We start from the raw sequence: 27166 nt of genomic DNA on the forward strand, positions 1-27166 counted from the left end.
TTAATAGTAATATCATGGCCAAGCGTGGTGGCTCACACCTGTAATCCCGGCACTTTGGGAGGCCAAGAAGGGTGGATCACCTGAGGTCAGGAGTTTGAGACCAGCCTGGCCAACATGGTAAAACCCCATCTCTACTAAAAATACAAAAATTAGCCGGGCATGGTGGCGCATGCCTGTAATCCCAGTTACTCCAGAACCTGGGAGGCCGAGGTTCCAGTGAACCAAGATCGCGCCCCTGCACTCCAGCCTGGGCAATAAAGTGAGACTCTGTCTCAGAAAAAAAAAAAAAAAAAGGAGTATGATATATGACCTTTGTCACAATCTCTTTCTGTGCACACACAAATACACTCCCTGCCTAACTCAATTCATTGAATCTTGGGGGTGGAATTGACGAATAACACAAGAAAAGGAAAAAAGAAAGAAACGTTTGGGAAGGAAATAACTAATACAGGAGGTCTGTTATGGGTTGCACCCATTTGATGAATAAAGGAATTAAAACTCCCAAAAGAGGACAAATATTAACAAATATGTATGAACAGATGCAGAAAACATATCCTCATTTGCAACCTGGAACTAATTGTTTAGTATGATTTTTGATACATATAAGAAGGAGTACTGGGCTGGGTATGGTGGCTCCCGCCTGTAATCCCAGCACTTCGGGAGGCCAAGTGGGGGGAGTGCTTGAGACCAAGAGTTCAAGACCAGCCTGAGTAACATAGTGAGACCCTCGTCTCTACAAGAAAAGCAAAAATTAGCCAGTCATGGTGGCTCACACCTGTGATACCAGCTACTCAGAAGGCTGAGGTGGGAGGATCAACTGAGCCTAGGAGGTCAAGGCTGCAGTGAGCTGTTATCACACCACTGCTCTCCAACCTGGGCAACAGACCAAGGAAAAACCAAAAAAGGAATAGTCTGATACCTAAGACAGGTTAAAGTGATGGGGGTATTGATAACCATAAAGGTTGGCTCCAAGCCTGTAGAATTGATCATTTAAAAGCATAAAACCAGCCTGGGCAACATGATGAAACCGCCTCTATAAAAAATACAAATATTAGCCACGCATGGAGGCATGTGCCTGTAGTCCCAGCTACTCAGTAGGCTGAGGTGGAAGGATCGCCTGAGCCCAGGAGGTTGAGGCTGCAGTGAGCCATGATCATGCCACTGTACTCCAGCCTGGGTGACACAGTGAGACTCTGTCTCAAAAAACAAATAACAAAAATAAAAAATAAAAAGCATAGGACATGGGGAAATTTTCTGCTATGTTGATTTACTATTCCAGTTTCATGTTGACATAATACATCGAGATGGACTTTTTTTTTTTTGGTTAAGGTTTTTATCTTGAGGACATAACCTCTGGATTTGAAGGTCATGGTATATCCCATGCTGTTCTTCAGTGTGATAACTTAGGAACAAATATGATTTGAACTCATTTGGGTTTAGAGAGGATGTCAGAAATTGAGAGCCGTTTACTTTAAAAAAATGTAGAGAATTTTTGAAAGTGGCGTCAGTATGTCCATATTCAAGTGGAGATAAAATGAACCAAAATAAAAGAACTGTGGGCAGACAGGACAACTGTGGATTATGCATCAATTCTTTTGAAAAGTGCTATCTTGAAGATAAATCTTGACTCAATCTTTAGAGAAACTAAGATAACCTTGATGAGCAGTGAAGGAATCACAAGATGTGAAATTCCTTGAAGAAAAATTTATTGACTTTAAATAATTTTGTCTAGTATTACACATAATTTTAAAAACTCTTTACACTGTATAAAGTCAGCATGTATTTTTGGCTCAAAGTTTCGCTAGTGTTTTCTGTAGAGGGAATAAAAATTAAATTTAACAGTTTCATTTGTGGTATGCTTTAGGCTTGAAACACTGAAGGCCCTCTCCCCATCTGCCTGCTCCCCTTATACATTTTTTTCCCTTGCTCTATTTTGGGTACAGGCTTCTTGCTTTGCTTTTTCTTCCTTTTGTTGTTTCACTTCAGTTAATTAATTGTATAATCTGTAAGAAATTTATACAGAATTAAAGACAAATACTGCAGGAAAGTAAATTACTAAAATAAAGGAAACCCTATAAAAAAAGAAGGCAAGTATTAACATTCTCATATCAAATACCAGTTAGATTGACCTTATTTAGCTGCAAGCCCCCAATGATTATAGCATCAATTAGATGATAAGGGAATAAAGAATACATAACTCTTAACAATGAAGAATTCCTAGTTTATCAAGAGACATGTGGTTCAAAGGAAAATCTAAAATGCTAGTGATACATAGGCAATCAGGAATGCTGAAATACATTTAAAAATAGCTGCAAAACTGGTGAAAGTTGTCAATATCCACAGGGCAATAATCAGTTGCTTTCTGCCAGCACACAATTCATCTGCATTTCTATGGTCAGAAAGCATGTGTATTATTCTTAGTTCTCTACAATTTACAGAGTCATAAAATATCTCATAGATAATGATAGGTAGAGATAACCCAGAAAGATGTGCATGACACGACACCTGGTACCCTTTTATACCCATTTCAAAGTCTACTAATATAATACTATAGTATAATACTAATATAATATAACGATATCAATATACTTGGGCTTGTTGGTTTCTGTACCACTTTGTACTTGTAGGACTTACTGAATATCTCAAATAACTTTTGTCTATGTGGGTTATAACTATCAACACTTAATGTTTTGGTAATTGAAAAAAAGAAAATTTTAAATATTGATTGATTTGAAAATAGCAATGATGAACATGTTGCATATTAACATTCTATCTTGGTATTTTCAGGAGGAAAAATAATTAATTTTTTCCTAAACTCCTCCTAGTTCTTAGCTGGGACTTCTATAATGAAAGATAGATTAACAAGAGAAAAATTAAGTTATTGATGAATATTGCACACATCATGCAGAGAAATCTCAATGAAAAGTAATTCAAAGCAGTGGCTTAGAAACTGTGGGAAGGTAAAATATATGGGAGGAAACTAGAGCAGTAAGGTTTGTTTGCAGATTCCTCTGGTGCCATGTCTGGGCTTATAAGAGTCTAAGATTGTCTCCAGTAAAGAAAAATTAAGGGAGAAAAGGGGTTGGATAGAGATAGCTTTTCTTCTGTTTGCTGCTTCGTAATTGCCGTCAGCCTGAAAATAATTTCTATGTCAAAGCAGCAAATTTTGGGGTGGCATATCTGGTTTCCTTCAGTTATATTTGTATCACTTGGATGTTACAGATACCCTGAAAGAGAATCACTGTCTTAAAATGTTAGTTGTTTCCAGAATATCAAAAAGCATAATTAAGTACTGTCTTAGTTCATGCTGCTACAACACAATATCATAAACTGAGTGGCTTATAAACAATCAGCATGTATTTTTCACAGTTCTGGAGGCTGGGAAGTCCACAATCAAGATACTGGCAGATTTCAGTGTCTGATCAGGGCTAGTTTGCTGTTTCACAGGCAGCTGTCCTTTCACTGTGTCCTCATATGGTGGAAGAGCAGAAGAGGAAGGGATCTCCGGAGTCTTCTTTCTTTCCTTCTTTCCTTCCTTCCTTCCTTCTTTCCTTCCTTCCTTCCTTCCTTCTTTCCTTCTTTCCTTCTTTCCTTCTTTCCTTCTTTCCTTCTTTCCTTCCTTCCTTCCTTCCTTCCTTCCTTCCTTCCTTCCTTCTTTCCTTCTTTCCTTCTTTCCTTCCTTCCTTCCTTCCTTCCTTCCTTCCTTCCTTCCTTCCTTCCTTCCTTCCTTCCTTCCCTCTTTCCCTCCTTCCTTCCCTCCTTCCTTCCCTCCTTCCTTCCCTCCTTCCTTCCCTCCCTCTCTCTCTCTCTCTCTTTCTCTCTTTCTTTCTTCTTTTTTTTTCAGTCTCACTCTGTCACCCAAGCTGGAGTGTGCTGGCATGATCTCAGCTCACTGCAACCTCTGCCTCCAGGTTTAAGCGATTCTCCTGCTTCAGCCTCCAAAGCAGCTGGGACTACAAGCACGTCATCACACCTGCTTAATTTTTGTCATTTTAGTAGGGATGGGGTTTTGCCATGTTGGCCAGGCTGATATCAGAACTCCTGGGCTCAAGTGATGCACCCGCCTCAGTCTCCCAAAGTGCTGGGATTATAGGTGTGAGCTACTGCCCCCAGCCTGGAGTTTCTTTTATAAGGGCTCCAACCTCTTGACCAAATCACTTTCCAACGACCTCACCTTGTAATAACATCACATTTGGGCAATAGATTTTAACATATGAATTTTGGCAGAACACAAATATTCAGTCTACATCACAAAGGATTGCTACTTTAGGACAATACATACTGTTTTTTTTTGGAAAAGGCAAGCACAGTTTTATTTTTCTGTCACTATTACACTTGATGGAATGTCATCCTCTTTTTTTATACTGTTCAATAAAAGTAATCGATTTTATTTTTAAGACAGGGTCCTGCTCTGTTGCCCAGGCTGGAGTGAAAAGTGACTAATTTCTCTTTCACAGAGAAAACTAGGGAATGGATAACTAAGAACAGTCTCACAGACAAGCATTTTTCAGCAGACTGGCAGCACTCATGAATACAAGTAAAACAACTTGCTGCAACTACATACATCTCTTTTACATCTTCTTAAAGTGGCCAAAAAAAAAAATTAAAAGAGGCATTAAAAAGAGGTCATGAATAGACCCAGAGATATGCCTCTCAATAGCATATACAAATAAAAATCAAACATATGTAAAGACTACCTCACTGATTACCTCGATTTAATATGAATCTGAGCCTGGATGGGAATTTGCTAGAAGGATGATGATTGAGACACAAACATCAAAGACAGCTTCGAGGCTTTGAATTTGGGTGACTTGGAAGAGGAAGGAATTTAGAAGAGGGATGGGGGTGGTGCCATGGTGATCACACGCATCGCATCATGAGGGGGTTGCATATGATCACAGTAGGATAGATATGTTTCCAGGAAGGTGATGTCTGGGACATCATGAGTTTGAGATGTCAAAACAATTGGGGAAAATGGCCAGCAAGCATTTGGCGGTGTATCAGTAGAATTTGGAAAATATGCCAAGTCATTTGTTTGGGCTGCTCTTACGGGTTACAGATTTGAGTATTGAGGTGATACTTGAGGCCATGCAAATAGAAGAAAGCCAAGAGAAAATAAAGAGAAAAAAAAGTGACTTAGAACTTCGTTGTTATTCAGACTGCATGTAACTATTGCTTAATTTGTTCTAAAATAGTGTTGCTTATAACTGTCTTGAAAGTGCAAAAACGGCCAGGCACAGTGGCTCACGCCTATGATCCCAACACACTGGGAGGCTGAGCAGGGCAGATCACTTGAGCCCAGGAGTTTGAGACCAGCCTGGCCAACATAGTGAAACTCCATCTCTACTAAAAATACAAAAATTAGCTGGGCATGGTGGAGCACGCCTGTAGTTCTAGCTACTCGGGAGGCTGAGGCAGGAGAATCACTTGAAGCCGAAAGGCGGAGGTTGCAATGAGCCGAGATTGTGCCACGGCACTCCAGCCTGGGCAACAGAATGAGACTCTGTCTCAAAAAATAAAAATAAAAAAGAAAGAAAGAAAATGCAAAAGCCAAAAAAGATTATCACACTAGCATGATTAGGCTTGAGGCCACTGACACAGTGTCAAACATTATATTTAAGTATTCATCAATTTTGATGAATACTTTAAATCCACACTCAGAGAATTATGCCAGTTTCACCTCCCTTCTATTTTGAACTTATTTATTTATTTATTTATTTATTTATTTTTTTAGACAGAGTATCGTTCTGTCGCCCAGGCTGGAGTGCAGTGGCACCATCTTGGCTCACTCCACTTCAGGTGGAGTGAACCTCACTCCACCTCCCAGGTTCAAGTGATTCTCCTGCCTCAGCCTCCCGAGTAGCTAGAATTACAGGTGCCCACCACCACGCCTGGCTAATTTTTGTATTTTTAGAAGAGATGGGGTTTCACCATGTTGGCCAGGCTGGTCTCGAACTCCTGACCTCGTGATCCACCCGCCTTGGCCTCCCAAAGTGCTGGGATTACAGGTATGAGCCACTGCGCCCGGCCCTATTTTGAACTTTTTTATGCATTGGTTTTCTCTTAGTCTGTAACTTGCTTGATTTTTTTTTTATTAGCTCATTAATAATAAACTCTGTTTGCCTGAGTTGGATTTGTAACACTGTTCGGTTTACCTTGATGCCAATCTGGAAATCTATTGGGATTCTGCTGTTGTAACTAACTCATGGTTTTATTCAGGTGGTGATATGCTCATTTGCCTAGGTCCCCAGAGTACATTACCTGGTGTTCACCCACCAATGAATTATTCTAGTACAACATATATCTGGGTCACCACTTTTCTTTCAAAATGTTTCAGGGAACTTATTACATGCTGTGAAAACCAATTGTATTTCTATCTTTTGAAGTATGCCCATCAGTGTTTAGGACAATGTCTAGCACATAGTTAGTGCTCAACAAATAGAGGTGAATAAATGAGTGTGGTCTTGAATACACAGATAAATTTTGAGTTATTTACTGAGGTTGTTCCCACCTTCTGTAAATTATATTATGAAATTTGAACGACTCAGTATACTTAACATAGAGATGGAATAGTCAAATTGGTGGCATTTGTACTCTAAAATAAGCTTTTGAAAAACACAAATAAGAAAATATTTTTGAGGGGCTGGGTATGGTGGCTCATGCCTGTAATCCCAGCTCTTTGGGAGGCCAAGGAGGGAGGATCACTTGGGTCTGGGAGTTTGAGACCAGTCCGGGCAACATAGTGAGAACTCATCTTCACACACACACACACACACACACACACACACATAGCGGAGCATGATGATGCACACCTGTTGTCCCACTCACTCAGAGGGCTGAGGTGGGAGTGTTGGCAGTGGCGAATCCATACAGGTCTGCAGCTACCTCAATTATTGCTTCCTTAGAAGAAAGAATTTGACCAAGAGGCATAAGGCAGAGTGAGAGTCTGAGGCAAGTTTTAGAGCAGGAATGAAAGTTTATTAAAAAGTTTTAGATCAGGAATGAAAGGAAGTAAAACACACTGGAAGATGGCCAAGGAGGCAACCTGAGAGATTCAAGTGTGCAGTCTGGCCTTTGACTTGGGATCTTATACACTGGCATGCTTCCAGGGTCGCATTACTTCTCCCCTGATTCTTCCTTTGGGGTGGGCTGTCTGCATGCACAGTGGCCTCCTAGCACTTGGTGGGGCTGCACTTGAAGTGTGTTTACTGAAGTTGTACACATGCTCACTTGAGGCGTTCTTCCCTTACCAGTCAAGCATTTCCAGAGAAAGTTCATATACCAGTTAAACTCTGCTATTTTGCCTCTTAGTGCACATGCTTGAGCCCAGCTGCTCAACTCCTGAGATCTTATCGGGAAGATGCTGATCACCAGTTTCAGGCATTTCTATCTATTGGGAGACTGTCTTTCCCTGCCGCCAGCTGCGACTAATTATTCTTTTAAAGAGACAGTGTAACCACTGACTGACCACTACCTGATGGTCACCTGACATTCCTGATGGGGGAGGAGCCTCTCCTGCTCTGCTCATATCAGACTAATTACCTACTGTAACAGTAGGATCTCTGGAGCCTAGGAGTTTGAGGCTGCAGTAAGCTGGGATCATGCCACTGTACTGTAGCCTGGGTGACAGAGCAAGACCCTGTCTGAATACATATATATATGTACACACATACACACACACACACACACACACACACACACACACATATATATTTGAAAGCCTAGAGTTTCACTTCTCAGAGCTGGGCTTTATGGAAAGTGTAAACCAAAATTAAATTCTAAATACCCCAACTAACTGAATAGACTCCACTTCTTGAAATAGCCTTCACAAAAATTATAAAAGTGAGAAAATTATGACAGTGAGAGATCTAACCAACCCGCATCTTGCCTTTAATCTCCAAACTGCCCTTAATTATTCTTGGGCTTGGGCCAAGCTAACTTTGAGAGACATTTAGTTTATAGTTTATTTATTTAGAGACAGGGTCTCACTCTGTTGCCAGGCTGGAGTGCAGTGGTGTGATCCTGGCTCACAGCAGCCTTGACGTTCTGGGCTAAGCCTCCCAAGTAGCTGGGACTCCAGGTGCATGCCACCACACCTGGCTAATTTTTGTATTTTTTTGTAGAGATGGGTTTTGCCATGTTGCCCAGGCTCACATTTTCAGGGAAATTGATTGGAGTAATAAATTAGTCTGCCATGTGGTGTGACCAGCCTCACGTCAATTAAACTTTTTTTTTTATTGCAGTGCTATGGTCTCAGTGAATTGGTTTTGTCTGTGCAATGGGTAGGAAGAATTCATTAGGCGGTTAGGCTGTTGTCCAAGGACATTCTAAAGTAAACCTGGGCCGGGCATGGTGGCTCACGCCTGTAATCCCGGCACTTTGGGAGGTCGAGGTGGGGAAATCACCTGAGGTGAGGCGTTTGAGACCAGCCTGGCCAACATGGTGAAACCCCATCTCTATGACAAATAGAAAAATTAGCTGAGCGTGGTGGCACATGCCTGTAATCCCAGCTAGTTGGGAGGCTGAGGCAGGAGAATCACTTGAACTTGGAAGGTAGAGGTTGCAGTGAGCCGAGATCATGCCACTGCATTCTAGCCTGGGTGACAGAGTGACACTTTAAATCAAATAAAAATAAAAATATATAAAGTAAACCTGATGCTGGTTGCAGTAGCTCACACCTGTAATCCTAGCACTTTGGGAGGCTGACTCAGGTGGATCATGGGATCAGGAGTTCGAGACCAGCCTGGCCAACATGATGAAACCCCGTCTCTACCAAAAATAGAAAAAAAATTAGCCAGGTGTGGTGGTGCGCGCCTGTAATCCCAGCTACTCAGGAAGCTGAGGCAGGAGAATCGCTTGAACCTGGGAGGCAGAGGTTGCAGTGAGCCGAGATCGTGCCATTGCACTCCAGCCTGAACAGAGCAAGACTCCATCTGGAAAAAAAAAAAAAAGGAAAAGAAAAAAGAAAGACAAACCAATCCACAATAACAAAAGTCATGTTTCAGTGTCAGGTAGAATTGTTTGTAATAACGAACATTTCTTTTCTTTTCTCTTTCTTTTTTTTTTGAGACAGAGTCTTGCTCTGTCAATAGGGCTGGAGTGTAGCGGTGCTATCTCAGCTCACTGCAACATTTACCTCCTGGGTTGAAGCAATTCTCCCACCTCACCCTCCCAAGTAGCTGGGACTACAGGCATGCGTCAATATGCCCGGCTAATTTTTGTATTTTTAGTAGAGATGGGGTTTCACCATGTTAGCCAGGCTGGTCTCAAACCCCTGACCTCAGGTGATCCGCTCGCCTTAGCCTCCCAAAGTGCTAGGATTACAGGCATGAACCACCGTGCCCAGCCTGAACATTTATTTTCAAAAGGGATCTCATCAAGCTTAAGGATAGAGAGCAGCAGTAGGAGATTCTTTAATAGCACAAGATCAGGTTTCATCGTTACTTCCACTGACGCCTGAAATTCAACTCTGTTGTAGAGAAAATCTGAGGACCCCTATGTTGGAAATAAGGCAAGGCATAAAAAAAGTTACATACAAAAAAAAAAAAAAGGCTTTTTGTGTGTTCCATTCAGCAGCCCTATCTAAAAGAACAATAAATTCAATTTACATACTGTAATTAAAATAATGCAATATAAGGGATTAAATCAGAAACAGACACATTCTCCTTATTTTTCTATCTCCAACCCGTAAACATGGGCAGAACAAGGAAGGAAACGCTTTGGGGATTACAAAGAACAGTAGAGCTAAAATAAACAAACAAACAAATAAATAAAGCCTAAATTTATTTACCCGAGATTTTATTTAAAAATTCTTCATGTCATCTCATCATTAAGATACTTGGTGGGTTTCCTAGATAATCAGACACATTTAGCTTTCCTATTTTGACTTTACCGCACATTTACATATATGTTCACTTTGAAAAAATATTTTTTATGTTATCAATACACTATATGCTTATTGCAAAAAATGTGATAAAAATTCGTATAATCTTGCTACCCAGACATAATCGTTGTTAATCTTTTGTAACATATTTCCTAAGGCTTTTCTCTATGCATCTATCCATATATTTTACATTGTGGATATCACAGTACATAAATAACTTTTTATTCTACATTTTTTTTCTTTTTTTTTTCTTTTTTTGAGATGGAGTCTCACTCTGTTGCCCAGGCTGGCGTGCAGTAGCTCGATCTCGGCTCACTGCAATCTCCACCTCCTGGGTTCAAGTCATTCTCGTGCCTCAGCCTCCTGAGTAGCTGGGATTACAGACGTGTGCTGCCGCGCCCAGCTAATTTTTGTATTTTTAGTAGAGACAGGGTTTCACCATGTTGGCCAGGATGGTCTCAAACTCCTGACCTCAGGTGATCTGCCCACCTCAGCCTCCCAAAGGGCTGGGATTACAGGCATAAGCTACCGCACCTGGCCATTAGCCTATATTTTAAAATAAAACATAATCATTTTCCCATGATTAAAAAAAATTAAAAGTTTTGGCTGTCTAATTTTCTGTCTATGTTGTGCCATAACACACTCAACAATTTTTTGAGTGTGTTAGGGTACAAACACACACTTGTGTGTTGTGGTCAAACAAAATATCTTTTGAACATTGTGTTGTTTTTCTATTTTAAATTGTAAATAAAGAATGTGATGAATATAAATAAGCTCACATATAGGGCTACATTTCAGTTCCCTCCCCTTCCTCCCCACCCATACCTTACACTATGCACACAGGATAGATTGCTAGAAGTTGAATTACTTGATCTAATGGTAAGAACATTACTGAATTATGTTCCCCACCCAAATTCATATGTTAGGCCTAATCTCCAATGTGACTATATCTGGAAAGAGGTCATTAGGAAATAAGGTCACAAGGATAGGACCTTAACCAACAGGAGGGACTATAGTCTTATAGGAAAAGAAAGATATTTCTCTCTCCTGCAGCCCTGCTCTGTGAGAACACAGCAAGAAGGCAGCCCTCTACAAGTCAGAGAGAGAGTCCTCACCAGAAATCAAATCAGCTGGCACCTTATCTTGGACACCAGCCTCCAGAACTGTGAGAAATACATTTCTGTGGTTTAAGCCACTGAGTCTACGGTATTTTGTTATGGCAGCCTAAGCAAATTAGTAAAAGCACTTTTTTTTTTTTTTTTTTTTTTTTAGACAGAGTCTCCCTCTGTCACCCAGGTTGGAGTGCAGGGGCATGATCTCGGCTCACTGCAAACTCCACCTCCTGGGTTCAAGCAATTCTGGTGTCTCAGTCTCCCGAGCAGCTGGGATTACAGGCATGCATCACCATGCCTGGCTAATTTTGTATTTTTAGTAGAGACGGAGTTTCTCCATGTTGGTCAGGCTGGTCTTGAACCTCCGACCTCAGGCGATCCGCCCACCTTGGCCTCCCAAAGTGCTGGGATTACAGGCATGAGCCACTGCCCCCTGCCAATTTTTGTATTTTTAGTAGAGACGGGGTTTCACCATGTTGGCCAGACTGGTCTTGAACTCCTGGTCTCAAGTGATCCACCTGCCTTAGCCTCCTGAAGTGCTAGAATTCAGGCATGAGCCACCACACCTGGCTTAAAAACATTTTTAAAGTTCTTGACACATGTTGATAAATTACTTTCGAGAAAGATGTTACCACTACACACCACTCTGGCAGTATATAAGAAGCTCTATTGCTCTGTACCCTCATCAACATTCAGAAAAATGTTTTTTAGCTTAATTCTAAGATATATATCTTTAAAGTGTTTAAAAGTTCATACTTTTAAAGTTCTGTTTCTTCAAAATCGTCTTCATTTTTATGGCATTGCCCCCTGAATCTGCCCCTGTATTTTTAAGTTTCCAGTGTAGTAATATTTCATAGAGATAAAAATGCTCACTTGGGAATCCCAGAACAAAGCAAACAAACACATACAAACATTTAAAACTTTTCAGCATTTTATCATCTCCATTTTTATAGTTATGTAAAGGAAAAGCTAAGAATTAAGAACCTGAGATGGTTCCAAGGTCATGTAAAAACAGGATCAACAATCAAAGACTATGATATAGGCTCTCTCATTTAAGGCACTCACCTATTTTGGACAGAAAGATTTCATTTTTGTTAGAAAGTAGTCATACAGAAAAATTGCCATAGAAGCACAAAGTATACTTTCCCTTAGTAAATTTAAATAAAGCCCTTACTAGCAGAATACTCTCCTTTTCCTGATAAGCACTCTAAATTCTTACAGGTTTCATGCACAATATTTTTTCCCTCCTTCAGCTTGAAATAGAAATGAGTGATTTAAGAGATAGGTCAGAGTTTGAAACTAAATTCCACTTCCCCATTTAGTTTTATACTGAGAACATTGTAATGTTCTCTCCACAAAATGCAAATATTTCTAGTATTAATTAGTTTACTATTAAATAGTAACAGAAATTTGCCAATTAATGCCACTGATAATTATCTTGAGGACAAATTCAGAGTGTTGTGACTTTATGTCTGACTCACTTTTCCATTCTTACTCCATTCTTAACTCACCTGTTCCATTCAGTATTACTTTACAGTACATCGTGGACTGTTTTCCTAACTTGGCCTTGAATTGGCACCAAGTGCACAGAGATGAAAATATCTTTCACGTCAGTCTGTCTTGCCTCATAACATTCTCAAGCTGTTTTCCCCATTTTAGCATTTCAAGGGCAGTTCTCTCCTACTGGGTCCTCTTAAAGAGGTGTCTGCAGTTGATAACAGCACAAAGAAAAGAGAAAATTAAATTCACCTGTTCTGATCGAGCAGGCAAAAGAGAACAATCCAATGTCAAATAAAGGATATTTCAAAAGTCAACAGACTTTTGTTGTTTGAAAACCCAGCCAGAAATGTCCTCAACCCAGAAAGATTTTCTTATGGGCTTTGAGTGTGCATCTTAATGTTATTTTTATAACATCAATGTTAGTTTTCATCTACCATAAATAGAAAAAAAAAAAAAACCCACAGCAACAACAAACCACTGAGTTGAGAATTGGAATGATAATTTGAGCAGAGTGATGAGTGAGTAGGGTATGGAATTAAAATGACAGTTCTTCATATAGAAAAATGTTACATTTAAGAAAAAAAAATCTTCATGGTTCTAAAAATAAAGTCACTTCAGTGATAATTTTTTTTTTTCAATGTAGAAGTGCAGGGGTCAGGGGTGTTTGAACCAGAGCAAACTCCATCTTGAATAGGGGGTTGGTAAAATAAGGCTGAGACCTACTAGGTTGCATTCATTAAAGCATTCTTAGTCATAGAATGAAACAGGAGGTCAGTATATGATACAGGTCATGAAGACCTTGCTGATAAAACAGGTTGCATAAAGAAGCCGCTAAAACCCACTAAAACCAAGATGGCGATGACAGTGACCGCTGGTGGTCCTCACTGCTACACTCCCAACAGCACCATAACAGTTTATAAATGCCATGGCAACATCAGGAAGTTTTAGACTCTACATGGTTTAAAAAGGAGAGGTATAAATAGCCCACTTCTTGTTTAGCATATAATCAAGAAATAACCATGAAAATGGGCAACCTGCAGCCCATGGTGCCGCTTTATTTCTTTACCTTCTTAACAAACTTGCTTTCACTTTGCTCTATGGACTCACCTTGAATTCTTTCTTGCACGAGATCCAAGAACCTCTCTTGGGGTCTGGATCAGGACTCCTTTCTAGTAGCAGGGTATAACAATTCTAGTTTCTTAAATGTCTAATGTGTGCTATAAATTGAACAGAAAAGATGCAACTGTCTATAATTTACTTCAAATAAAATTAGGTTCAAAATAATTCTTCCTCTGTGTTCATTTTAGTGTGGAAAATGTCTGCTTTTTTTAAAAAAAAATTGTATAGAACAAGATGTTTCCTTATATTAGGTTCTAATAAAATTGAATCCATGCTGGAAAGATTAATTTCCATAGTGTCAGTTGAGACTTTTAGAGAAGACTGAATGTAATTCAAAGAACTTTTTGATTCCTATAGAAAATTAGATGGTGTTCCTCTTCTTTCTACTAACCTAAATGTACACCCCAGGATAAATGGTATCAGAGGATACCTTAGGAGAGATGTGGCAATTCCGTGCCCCTACACTTCAGCAAGTTTCTAGAAAATTCAATGTATTGGTATTTCCCACCAAGATATAATAACGTTCTCTAATAAAACACAAATGTGACATAAATATAGTAACTCACAGCTTTGTCAAGAGTGTCCAAAATCATATCTTGGCAAATTTTAGATAAATTAGATGTTATCAAGTCCCTGATCTAAAAGAAAAATAACAGGGCTGAGTGTGATGGCTCATGTCTGTAATTCCAACACTTTGGGAGGCCGAGGCAGGTGGATTACTTGAGGTCGGTTGTTTGAGACCAGCCTGGTCAATATAGTAAAATCTTGTCTCTACTATAAATAAAAAAATTAGCCGGGCATGGTGGCAGGTGCCTGTAATCCTAGCTACTTGGGAGACTGAGACGCAATAATTGCTTGAACCCAGGAGGCAGAGGTTGCAGTGAGCAGAGATCACGCCACTGCACTCCAGCCTGGGCAACAAAGCAAGGCTCTGTCTCGAAAATAAACAAACAAACAAACAAATAAATAAAATAAAATAAAATAACAATATTGAGTGATTACTTTGTACCAGCCTATATACTAAGTGTGTCACTTGTATTACCTCAATATAATACATTAGGCTGTTATACTTGTATAACAGCCCAATGAAGTAGTTACTATTATCATGCTACAGATGAAGAAACTGAGACTGGTAGATGTTAATTTATCTCCCCATGACTATATAGTCAGTATGTGTTGGAGCTGTGATTTCAGTCTGCATCTTGAAAGCCACTTTAATGTTTCTGTCCCTGTGCAAATTCTGTAACCACCCAATGGGTTCATCCCGCCCGCTGCACAAATAAAGACCACAGCATTGCAGTAAAGAAAGAGTTTAATTGATATGAGTCCAGCCACACCACATGGGAGACAGAGTTATTACTCAAATCAGTCTCATGGAAGGATCCCAAATTACGGGTTTTGCCAAAGGCAGTTTGGAGGAAGGAATAGGAGTGGTTAAGAAGTTGATGCTTGCTACTGATTAGTTGGGTCAGAGATAAAATCATAGAGGGTTAAAGCTGTCCTCTTTAACTGAGTCATTCCTGGGATGGTGGGCACAGGAGTGGTTTGATGGGTCCAAGTGGAGCCATCAGTGTCAGACATGCAAAAAAAACCTGAAAAGATATCTCAAAAGGCCAATCTACAATTGTGATGTTATCTGCAGGTAGTTAGGGAAGTTTCATATCTTGTGGTCAGTCTATATCTTTGCAGAATTCAGCTCCTCTTCTCCCCCTACCTAGTTTGGTGGTCTCTCACTAGCTTTACAAGGGTGGCTGAGTTTTGGAGAAAGGGCTATTACCATTTAAACTACAACCTAAGCATCTTCCAAAGTTAGGTCAGGAATAATTAAAGGCAGCTTGAAAGCTAAAGACAAGAGGGATGTGGGCTAGATCAGATCTCCTCCACTGCCATAATTTTTTCACTGATAGGATTTTTGCAAAGGTGGTTTCAAGTCCTCTTGGCTAAGACAGCACCTACTCTTGCAATAGAGGAGTTGGAATGTTTCTTTTATAACGTATTATAAAAATGTTATTACATTTTATAAACAAATGATACAAATTAATTTTTAGCATTCCCTATAAAGCAGCATTAAGGTCTAAATTGGATATTTTGAAATCAGTACATGCTAAGATGTCATTATGCTTGATTTGATAGCTGAAAAGCCTCATCAGGGTCTCAGTTTCCCTAATGTGGCCATGAATGTAGGAACTTGAGCCTCTCATTATCTTTGAGCTGTTTTATAACGTTGAAAGTTGAAAAAAGGATAAAGCAGATGATTATTGTCTCTAGAAATGCAAATGAATTTTGTCCAGAGGAATACAATTGATCATTGCCCATGGATATTGACCAATTTTGCATCCATTAGTAAATTTATTTCAGCACCCTTGATTTTGTGTGTGTGTGTGTGTGTGCATGTGTGCCTGCATGTGTCTGTGTGGGAGGGTTGTTTGAATTTCACCTTTGAACCAGTGGTAACATCTTACTGATTCTCCCATTATTTAAGGAACAAAATAAAATTTTTTATATATGTTCATTTTGTATTTGTATATGACTCATGATTTTGCCAATTAAAAAAGTTCCTTTAACTCTTCTTTATTTCTTCATTCCATTTCAGCATCTGTTGCAGGGGTTGACAAACTGCAGTTCAGGGGCCAAATCCAGCCCCAATGAGGGTATATTATTTACCTCAAACGGTTCAGAAAATAAAAACTCTCTCTCTCTCTCTCTTTCTCTCTCTCTCTCTGTCTGTCTGTGTGCGTGTGTGTGTGTGTGTATACAAAGTTCTGAGAAGAAAAGGATATTACCCAAGAATTCTGTTCCCAGCTGCTAAATTGTGATTCATGTGTTAAGGTAAAAGAATAATTTTTAAATACACAAGGGCTTAGGAATTACATCGCTCCTACACTATTGCTTTAAAAATCTATCTGAATACATGGCTGGGCATGGTGTCTCATGCCTATAATCCCAGCACTTTGGGAGGCCAAGGCAGGTGGCTCACCTAAGGTCAGGAGTTCGAGACCAGCCTGGCCAACATGGTGAAACCCTGTCTCTACTAACAATACAAAAATTAGCTGGAGGTGGTGGCCCACGCCTGTAAACCCAGCTACTCTAGAGGCTGAAGTACGAGAATCACTTGAACCTGGGAGGCGGAGTTTGCAGCGAGCCAAGACTCCAGCCTAGGTGATGAAGTAAGACAATGTCTCAAACAAACAAACAAACACTATCCGAATACAAATGCAAGATTTAATACTCAAAAAATTCTACGCAGATAAATAATAGAATTCATAAGTAGACTCAATTATTTTTCCTTAAAAACACTAACAAATTAGATAAACAGTTTATTGTCTGAGTCAGGATTAAAGGAATACATAGATGCATAGATGTAACCAGTGATTCAAATAAATTTAAAATACTTATTTGAGAATCTATTGCACAAATCTAAGCTATTACATTAGAAAATTTAGATGAATAATTTTGGGGGAAAATATACATTTCCAATTTTTTTTTTTTTGAGATGAAGTCTCTCTCTGTTGCCCAGGCTGGAGTGCAGTGGTGCGATCTCGGCTCACTGCAAGCTCTGTGCTCCATGTTCAAGCGATTCTCCTGCCTCCACCTCTCGAGTAGCCTCTTGAGTAGCTGGGACTACAGGCACCCACCACCACGCCTGGCTAATTTTTGTATTTTTAGTAGAGACAGGGTTTTACTGTGTTGGCCAGGATGGTCTCGATCTCCTGACCTCGTGATCCACCCGCCTAGGCCTCCCAAAGTGCTGGAATTACAGGCGTAAGCCACCGCGCCCAGCTGAATTTCCACAAATTTTTATGAAGACCAATAACAATGGAGTAAAAATAGTGTTGTCAATAAATAATCCCTATGAAGTGCCAGGCTTAGACACTTTCAAAAGTAGATTCTCTTACATTTTCAAGAAAGAGAATGCATATGGCTAGTTGTCACTGAGTATTTGTAATCCTTCCATAATATGGAACTATAGCTGGAAAGTGGCCACACAGCCAAGACTGGCACTTGTCTGGCAACTAGATAGAGCCACATAGCTGTTTCTCATAAAACAAATGTAGGCTTAAGTGATAACTGTCACTTCAGGGTCTGGACTGTAAAGAAGGGGGCCTTTTGTTCCTTTGTGCCTTTTCAATCCACTATCCCCCAACTGGATGACAATGCCTAGGGCATCCTTTTGAATTACTATGTGAGTAAGAAGTAAATATCAGTGGTATTTGGCCTGTTGCACATTTTTGGTTCAACTGGTCTATTTGGTCTATCAGTCTATCCTAAGCCATATGTTATATAATGTATATCAGAACAACTAGAGTTAAAATGTTTCCTTTATTTTAATTCATAATTTTCTTCTTTTCCTTAGTTTGTAAAAGAATGAATACAAGCCATTTTAACATCAAGAAACAACAGTAAAAATAAAAATAAAAAATTATTTGAAAAATAAAAATCTTCACAAGAAAATAAAAGTTCTACACAAAAATATGTAAAGTCAAGCAATCCTACTTAGAAAACTTATCTGACTAGATAGACTGTCTTTTTAGAAAATGACACAAAAATATGCCAAAAATAACAGTTGAGGGACTTGAAAATATTTGACAATCTAGGAACCAGAAGTGTACAAATACGATTTTTTTTTTTTTTTTTTAGTTAAAATTTCCAATTTAATAAGAGCTCTTCCAAGGCAGTCCTCAGGCTGAAGTGTAGATACAGAGAAAGTTAAAAAAACAGGCCTGGCCTCGTGGCACAATTTGGACATAGGTTATGTTTATATTTCCTATCCTGTCCCTTCCCCCAACATGTTGAGTGAGTTTGTACCTCTATTCCTTCTTGTCATCAAATGCTTTCATGGTGTTCTCTGGCACTCCAGGGTTGAACCCATATTAATATTCTATTTTGCAAGTTTATCCTTGTAAGTTTATCCTCCTAAGGAAATGTACTCATATTATGTTCCCTTTCCTTGAGAACTAGGGTCATAAAACAATTGCAATAAAGTAACATAAGCCACATTCTTCTAAGTATTAATAGCATAACATTTATCATGGCTGTTCATAAATATGGCTAAGTATCAGAATCATGTGGAAGCCCTTTTAAATCTATAAATTTCAAGATTTCATATCTTAGAGATTTTTTTTTCAGATCTTGGACAGGTTCTGACAGTCAAAAATAATAAATACACAAACAAAAGCTTCTTGGATGATCCTAGTACCCAGCTAGATGTAGAATCTACTGACATAATACTGTTTTACAGTTGAGTGTGTAACGGATATCCCCTTCACTATTAAATTTCTTGATGGCAGGATGGCAGGGACTATGTTTTTAAATTTTGCATCCTTTAGTAGAGTTCCTTGTGCATGTCACAGTAAGAGTGCAATGACCATTTGTAGAATCCAATTGAATAATGGCTGAAATTTCTTGCCAGTTATAGGCATATTGACAGACTTTCTTTCCTGTGTAGTAACTAAAAATACTATCTTATGATTTTCATGCTGTTATAGATACTACAAATATTCTTATTTGAATTAGTAGTATATGAAGTAACTTCTCTCAAACATATAAAAACATTAGGCATAAAAGCCTCAAATTTACAAAAACTAAAAGAAAATATAACTGACGTTTTGAGGGCTTTGGGAATTGGTGGTGATTTTTTAAGCTTAGAAAACTTGGATTAATAAAGACACATATGTACTCCTCATATTATTTCAGCTCATTTCCAGTGCCTTTGGGCAGACATTGCTAATAGATGAAGGCACTCTTTTTTTATTAAAATGGGATTTCACTTTAGAATCCTTCTTAACCACGTATTTATACAACCAATAAGAAATTACGTGATAAGGTAGGTGAATTAAAAATGAGTTGTCTATCTTTGAAATAAAAGAAGAGGTAATCAAGTTTGATTTTTTTTTTTTTTTTTTTTTTTTTTTTGAGACGGAGTCTTGCTCTGTAGCCCGGGCTGCAGTGCAGTGGCCGGATCTCAGCTCACTGCAAGCTCCGCCTCCCGGGTTTGCGCCATTCTCCTGCCTCAGCCTCCCGAGTAGCTGGGACTACAGGCGCCCGCCACCTCGCCCGGCTAGTTTTTTGTATTTTTAGTAGAGACGGGGTTTCACCGTGTTAGCCAGGATGGTCTCGATCTCCTGACCTCGTGATCCGCCCGTCTCGGCCTCCCAAAGTGCTGGGATTACAGGCTTGAGCCACCGCGCCCAGCCTCAAGTTTGATTTTAAGATGCCATTTCTTAATTTTTTAGGCCTTTCTTGTCTTCCATTTGAGTGATCTTTTTCTTCCCCTTTTTTCTTTTACTAATTTACAAGTTATGTATTTCTACCTTTTAGTGGTATGTTAGTGGGAGATTATCTTGATACAATGATGTCTCCAAGTCCTTTACCAAAGGACTGGCCCAGACAGGCTCACAGACCAAAGTAAGATGCTGAGATCACAGTTTATTGAGTCAATTTAAAGGATACAGCAAGAATCAAGGGGAAAGGGGGAAAGTAAGTTAATAATGTACTTAGGAAAGGGTGCAATTAGTATAGGATTGAATTAACTGAAGCCTATTCTATAAAATGTTTATATGTCCTCTCTTCTGTTTTTCTATATTAATTCTTCCTGCTAATACTGTTATTATAAGGACCAGAATTGCATATAAACAAAGAAGACTCGGCAGATGAGGGTGCCTACAGCCAATTTATATTTTCTCTGCAAGAAAGACTCAGGGACTGGTCCGCCTGGCTATAATTGTGACTCACCACTGTTACCTGTTGAGCACCCATGGATTTTATCTGTCTTGAGCAGAGGATACATGGAGCCAAAATGGGGCCTCATGAATATTTGGTGCCTTGGGTGTTTCATGAATATTTGGTGCTTACCCAGTCCTTCCATATCTTCTTGTTTATGCACTCAGTACACATATACTCTACTTATCTTATATCTAACATATCTATGTATCTCTTAATTAATTTTTCCTTTCTTTCATTTTCTAGTCCCTGAATTGAATATTCTCAAATGATGTAGCAAATACACATGACAGGTGTCTTGAAATTTTTAACATGCATACATCATTTTACAATTTCCAAAATTAATAATAACTGTAGCCTCCTCTCAAAAAATGGAATTTAGAAACAGAGTATGTTCTACCCTGACTTCCTCTTCTTTCATGTTATAGCATCTTAATTTTCTTGGTTATAATACATTATTTATATGTCAATACTTAGTTTCTCCAAAATTTTATTCAGTTTCCTTGTTCAATATTTCTTCTTACATCTTGTTTCTTCCTTTCGGATTCAATTTCCTTCTTATCGAAGTACATCTGTCAGTCGTTGTTTTAGCCTATGTCTGTGAATGGTAAACTTTAGTGGTCTTTATCTGACAACCTTTCTCATCCTCATTTTGACAGTTTAGTTGAGAATAGAATTTCCCATAGCCCTTTAAAAATTGTATTTTAATCTTTCTTTTTACTAGTGGCAGTTCTATTGTCAATTTTATTTTTGTTTCCTCATAGGTAGACTACTGTTGTTGTTTGAGACAGGATCTTACTCTGTCACTCAGGCTGGTGTGCAGTGGCATGATCATGGCTCACTGTAGCCTTGATTTCCCAGACTCAAGTGATCCTCCCGTTCAGCCTCCCAAGTAACTGGGATGACAGACATGGGCCACCAAGCCCAGCTAATTTTTTAAATTATTCATTTTGGAGACACCGTGTTGCTCAGGCTGGTCTTGAACTCCTGGGCTCAAGTAATACTCCTGCCTCAGCCTTCCAAAGTGTTGGATTACAGGCGTGAGGTACTATGCCCAGCCTGTAGCTGTGTTTTCTTTCTTGTTTTGCTCTTAGGAATTGTTTTTCTTGTTTTGGTGCTCTTTAATTTTAACTAGAAGTGTTCTGATATTGATTTCTTTTAAAACATGTATCCTGTTAAGGACTTACTGCATTCTGGTTCAAGTCTATCTTCATATCTCACACATTCTCTGCTATCTTCTCTTTGAATCAGGCCTACCCTCCATTTTCTTTCTTTTCTTTCTTTTTAGAGCTTCTATTAAATATGTGTTAGGTCTTGTTATTGTATTATAAGGATATAACTTCACTTTTATACTCTCCATTTTTTAAACCTCAGTATAATTTCCTCAGATTTATTTTCCAATTTAATAATTATATCTTTCACTGTATCTAGTTCATCTGTTTAACCCATCTGATGAGCTTTTTATTTTTAATAGAAAAAGCTCTATGACAGTAGGAAATTTGTGTATCTTATTCACTATTTTATCTTTAGTACCCAGAACACTGCTAGAACTCTGCAGATGTTCAATAAGTATCAAAATTATTAATAGATCAATAAATTCTTTTTAAAAATATTTTTATTTTATCTTATCTGTTTCTTTCATTTGATTTTTATTTTCCTTTATGTTTTTAATCATTTTATGGATTTTTCTGTAATAGTCACTTCCAGTTTTTTGTTTTTTTTTTTTAATTTTTTGGTAGAGATAGGGTCTCACTATGTTGCCCAGGCTGGTCTCAACTCTAGGCCTCAAGCAATCCTCCTGCCTTGGACCCCCAAAGTGGTGGGATTATAAGTGTGAGTCACTATTCCTAGTGGTCAGGTTGCTTTATTAACTCAAGTTCTTTGGGCACAGATTTTTCTATTTCTTGTGTCTTCTCATCTGCCTTTTGGTAGATTGTTTCTTTGTGTGGTGTGCAAATTTTATTGAGAGCTCACCTTTATTGAAGGCCATTTATTCTGTGGGATTCTTTTGTTTCCTGAGTTGTGCATATGTCCTCATCAAGGATTCTTATATTTGCTTCAATAGGGCCTGGCTGTTTCTCTGTTTTTAAGCTTAGGATTCTCTTTTCAAATGATAAGGTAAAACTGGATTTCCATTGGCAGAGGCTTTCAATATTCACAGGAACCATTACTCTCACCCCTACTCATCCTAGACTTCTAAGGCTTCAAAAAGTGAAAACCTCTTTAGGGTTCTAGTTTATGCAGGAATGTTAGCTCCAGATCCTCATAAGTGGCTTCAGGACCACATCTTTTAGTCCCAAATGGGGTTAAAACCTCAGCTCCTGGACCTTTGTGGCTTTGAATTTCTTCTTCAGTTCTGGTATCTGAAGTCTTTGCTGTCTCTGTTTTAAACTCAGCTTTATATTTTAAAATACTTATACTCTATTCATTATTTCTATATATTTGAAGAAGGCAGGAGTCTCATGCCATGGGAAAAAAAGGAAAATGTGAAAAAGATGATTTGATTTCACAGGTTTTGCTAATGAATTTCATCCAACTTACACATGAGACTATGATTAAGAATCACCATATCATTTTGTTATTCTTAGAGTTTTTTGCAATAGTCTTATGGATATTACCATTAAACCCAATTCAATAAATAATACTGTGCAAAATATTTCAGGATATACAGATTACTAAGATAGTCTCTGCATTCAAGAGGCAAACATTGTGTAGTACAGAGATTAAATTTCATAAATAATCACAATGCAGGAAGCCTAATTGCTATGGAGATGCATATAGCTCTTTAGAATAATACATTACATGTATTATCAAACAAATTACTAAAATTGTTAGAAGATTGAAAAAGGAATCAGAAGAAGGTATTTTCAAGTAATAGTAACAGGAAAAACTTCATGACAGTGGTACTAGTTGAACTGTGCCTTGAAGAATGACTAGGATTTCTGAAAATAAAAACTATGAGGGAGGGGTTGGAAGGGAGGTAGTGACTTTTCCAAGTAGGAAGAAAAGCATTAGCTTAGACAAGGAGCTAGGAGGGTGGAGGGCCTCCAATAAGGAACAAGTAACCAAATTTTCCAGGTTTGGATGTTAGAAAAGCAGTATTATTAGAAAGTAAAAATAAAGAAATGTAAAAAAACAATGGGGTATGGGGGTTGGTACAAGATGGGCATAAATTAAAGCTAATTTAATTAAAAAATTTTTACTGTCATATTTATCTAAAGAGAACAGATAATGTTGGGTTAATTTTTAAGGATAAATTTAAAAACCAGGATCACTTACAGGGAGTTGGACAAGTTTCTTCTTCTCAATAACCTGATCCTCTGATTGGTTGGTTTTACAGTTTCCAGGAAGGTAAACTGAATCAGCATTTTGGTCTCTCAGGCATACAAGTACCATCTAGTGGCAAAGGAAGGCAACCACAAGAATGAAATTATACAGGAAACATTTGCTTGTTTATTTTGAATTTAATTTATATTATGATTAATAACAGAAGGCCATGTTCTACTTCAATAGGGAAATAAAGTACCCTTTAATCAAACATTGCTTGGTTATTAGTTTAAAAGAATGTGAGATCAGATAAAAATGGATTATAAAGAGCTTATTAAATATGAAATGTTTGAAAATTTTACAAGAACTTAATATCAAATTATATTTTGGGAATGAAACATAAGGATCTACTTGAGTTTAAAGAGAGAGAGAGAGAGAAAGAAAGTCCATGTAAATGAGGAAGAGACAGAAATACTGAAGCTAACTATTTCTCTTTTTTTTGAGATGGAGTTTCACTCTTGTTGCCCAGGCTAGAGTGCAATGGCGCTATCTCCGCTCACCGCAACCGCCGCCTCCCAGTTTCAAGCAATTCTCCAGTCTCAGCCTCTGGAGTAGCTGGGATTACAGGCATGTGCCACCACACCCAGGTAATTTTGTATTTTTGGTAGAGACGGGGTTTCCCCATGTTGGTCAGGCTGGTCTCGACTTCCTGACCTCAGGTGATCCACCCTCTTCGGCCTTCCAAAGTGCTGGGATTACAGGCGTGAGCCACCGCGCCTGGCGAAGGTAACTATTCTTTTGCAATTTTCTCTGCTTTCACTTTGCCTAACTCCTGCTTAGCCTTCAAATCTTTAGATATGTCTTCCTCTAAACAATGTTCCTTGACACCCCAGCTCTGTATTACATGAATGACTAATATCCTTCTATGGACCACTATTCCCATGATGCTACTGACCACACTTCTTTGTCACTTCCCATTTTATAGCCCTCATTACAATCGATGATCCTAAATAGCTGATGCCATGTCTGTTTCATCCACTGTTCTATCCCAAAGGCTTAGGATAGTACCTGACACATCATAGGTAATTCACAAATATTTATAGAATGAATGGACAGATTAATGAAGAAAGAGAATAACTGTGATGAAAATGTTCAAGGTACAAATATCGAAAGCTAGTATCAGTAAAGTTTAAATAAGAAAACAAAAAGTTTTCAGAAAATTATTAGTTGAAAAAACTTTTTTCTTGTACATTGATTCCCTACAGGACATCCATTTATTTATAATTTCTGGTACTTTATAGTTTTCAGAGTACTTCTCTTTATCCTGGTGAAGAAAAAATAATAGTTCACAGCTCACGTATCATTACAGAGATCAAATAAAAGGTTACACATAAAGCATAGAGAAGAATACGCAGCACATATTATATGCTCAACAGTTGGATTTGATTATTTCCTATACCTCATCTCATAAGTTCCTTGAAGCAGCACAGAGTCAAAGAAGGAAGCTATTTTAGATTTCTGTTTTACAAATTAGGAAACTAGTGATTATGGAAACTAACCATGAGGGATATATGATCATGGAGTCACATCAGTTACTAAGTTTCTAAATCCACAACATCTAAGTTATAGTTTATTGTCCCTTCTATGGCATCATGTTGCTTGCTTAGAGAGACAGGAGAGAAGAAAGGACATGTGGATGCTAAATAAGCACAGCATTGCAATGCAGAGAAGGAAAATAAATTATAAAAAGTGTACTAGCTTTCCTCTTGCTTCCCTAACAAATTGCCACAGTCTTCAGTGATTTAAAACAACACAAATGTATTATTACAGTTTTGTAAGTTAGAAGTCCAACACAGGCGGGGCACAGTGGCTCATGTCTGTAATCCCAGAACTTTGGGAGGCTGATGCAGGAGAATGGCTTGAACCCAGGCATTCAACACCAGCCTGGACAACACAGTAAGACCCCCATCTCTACAGAAAATTTAAAAATTAGCTGGGTGGGTGGCATGCACCTATAGTCCCAGCTACTCAGGATGCTGAGGTAGGAGAATCGCTTGAACCCAGAAAATTGGGGCTGCAGTGAGCTATGATTTCCTCACTGCACTCCAGCCTAGGTGACAGAGTGAGAACCTGTCTCAAAAACAAACAAACAAACAAACAAACAAACAAACAAACAGAAGTCCAACACACAGATCTCTCTGCGATAAGATCAAGATGTTCCCAGGGCTCTCTGTTCCTTCCTGGAGGTTCTAGGGGATAATCTGTTTCCCGGCCTTTTCCAACTTCTAGAGGCCATCCACATCCCTTCCTCCATCTTCACTGCCAACAGTGGTGGATTGAGCGCTCCCATCACATAACTCCAGTCTCCTCTTCTGCCTCTCTTTTCTACTTTTAAGAACCTTTGTGATTATATTGCATCCAATGAGATAATCAAGGAAAATCTCCCTATTTTAAGATCAGCTAATTAGCAACCTTAATTCCATCTCCAATCTTAAATCCATTTCTCCACATAAATATTCACAGTTTCCAGGGATTAGGACGAGCGGGGGTGGGGGTCATTATTCTGTTTATTCCAGGGGAATAGTGGCAAGGGGATGAAAGGGAGGAGGAAGGTAGGGCAGTATTTTCAAATGGAAGTGTTAGAAGTGTAACTTCAGGCTATCCTCACATTGATCTTGGCAGACACTAAAACCTCTGGATGATTTTCACATGGCTAAGCTAGAACCCATCCCACTTTGTACTTGTACTATTGCATTTTTCAACTTGAATGTAGAAATTTTCATATATTTCTGTTAAATTTTGTCTTTCAGGTTTTAGCTCACAGTTCAAATTGTTAAAATAATTTTGTTTCCTGGTTCTGTCTTCAGTCATATCTTCTATGCTATGTAGTTTTTGTTTTACCTGTTGATTTGACCAGAATGATTTCTTCACCTACGTAATTTATGAAAAATATGAACAAAAATCGGGGTAGAGTTATCCAACTAATTTTGATTTTACCTAATCATAATTAAATCAGACCCCTATTTTAGGCTTATCCACAAAGATATGAAAGATTGGAATAAATGCTTTCCTGAAATTAATTTATATCATGGCTATAAAATTCCATCTTCTCTCAAAGATCAAATAAAGAAGTGTGGTGTGATTTTTCTTAGTCAGTCTGGTTCCAAGTGACTACCAAATTCTAATACATTAAACTATGGACTCTGGAATTTTACTTTTCTGTTCTACAGTTTTCAGTGTCTACCTTTTTACCATTTTTTAAGCAAGTGATCTATCATCTTTTTCATTTTTTACAGTTTTTCAGAACTCATCAGCAACGGATCTTAGGTTACTTGTAAACAGCTGTGGGATGTAATTTGTCCCTGGAAACATGAACTTATTTGAAACAGATAGGTGTTTTCTTATTACCTCCTCACCTACCTCAAGTTTCAGTTCTCTTTGTATGTTGTTTCACCTTTACCAATGTAAAGTCCATTTTCTTTACTGAAAAGGGAAATAAAAGAAAAATTGAGTCAAGTTTCTCTTTAATGTTTACATTATTCTCTTAGGTAAATTACAAACTTTG

The 27166-nt window shown here is 38.4% G+C and overlaps 1 long non-coding RNA gene and 1 pseudogene across 1 annotated transcript; one reads left to right on the top strand and one right to left on the bottom strand.

Moving 5' to 3' along the window:
* The first annotated feature begins 528 nt into the window (after positions 1-528).
* On the top strand, positions 529-617 carry LOC126940051 (uncharacterized; annotated as a pseudogene).
* A 1123-nt stretch (positions 618-1740) lies between these two features.
* Positions 1741-27166, bottom strand: LOC126939594 (uncharacterized). Its single transcript, XR_007720421.1, has 3 exons — positions 27022-27166; positions 23614-23730; positions 1741-2003 (listed from the first exon to the last, which is right to left on the bottom strand). It is a non-coding gene; the product is annotated as an uncharacterized LOC126939594 (long non-coding RNA).

The sequence above is a fragment of the Macaca thibetana genome, chromosome 16 (genome assembly GCF_024542745.1).
Source record: "Macaca thibetana thibetana isolate TM-01 chromosome 16, ASM2454274v1, whole genome shotgun sequence".
NCBI lineage: Eukaryota > Metazoa > Chordata > Mammalia > Primates > Cercopithecidae > Macaca > Macaca thibetana.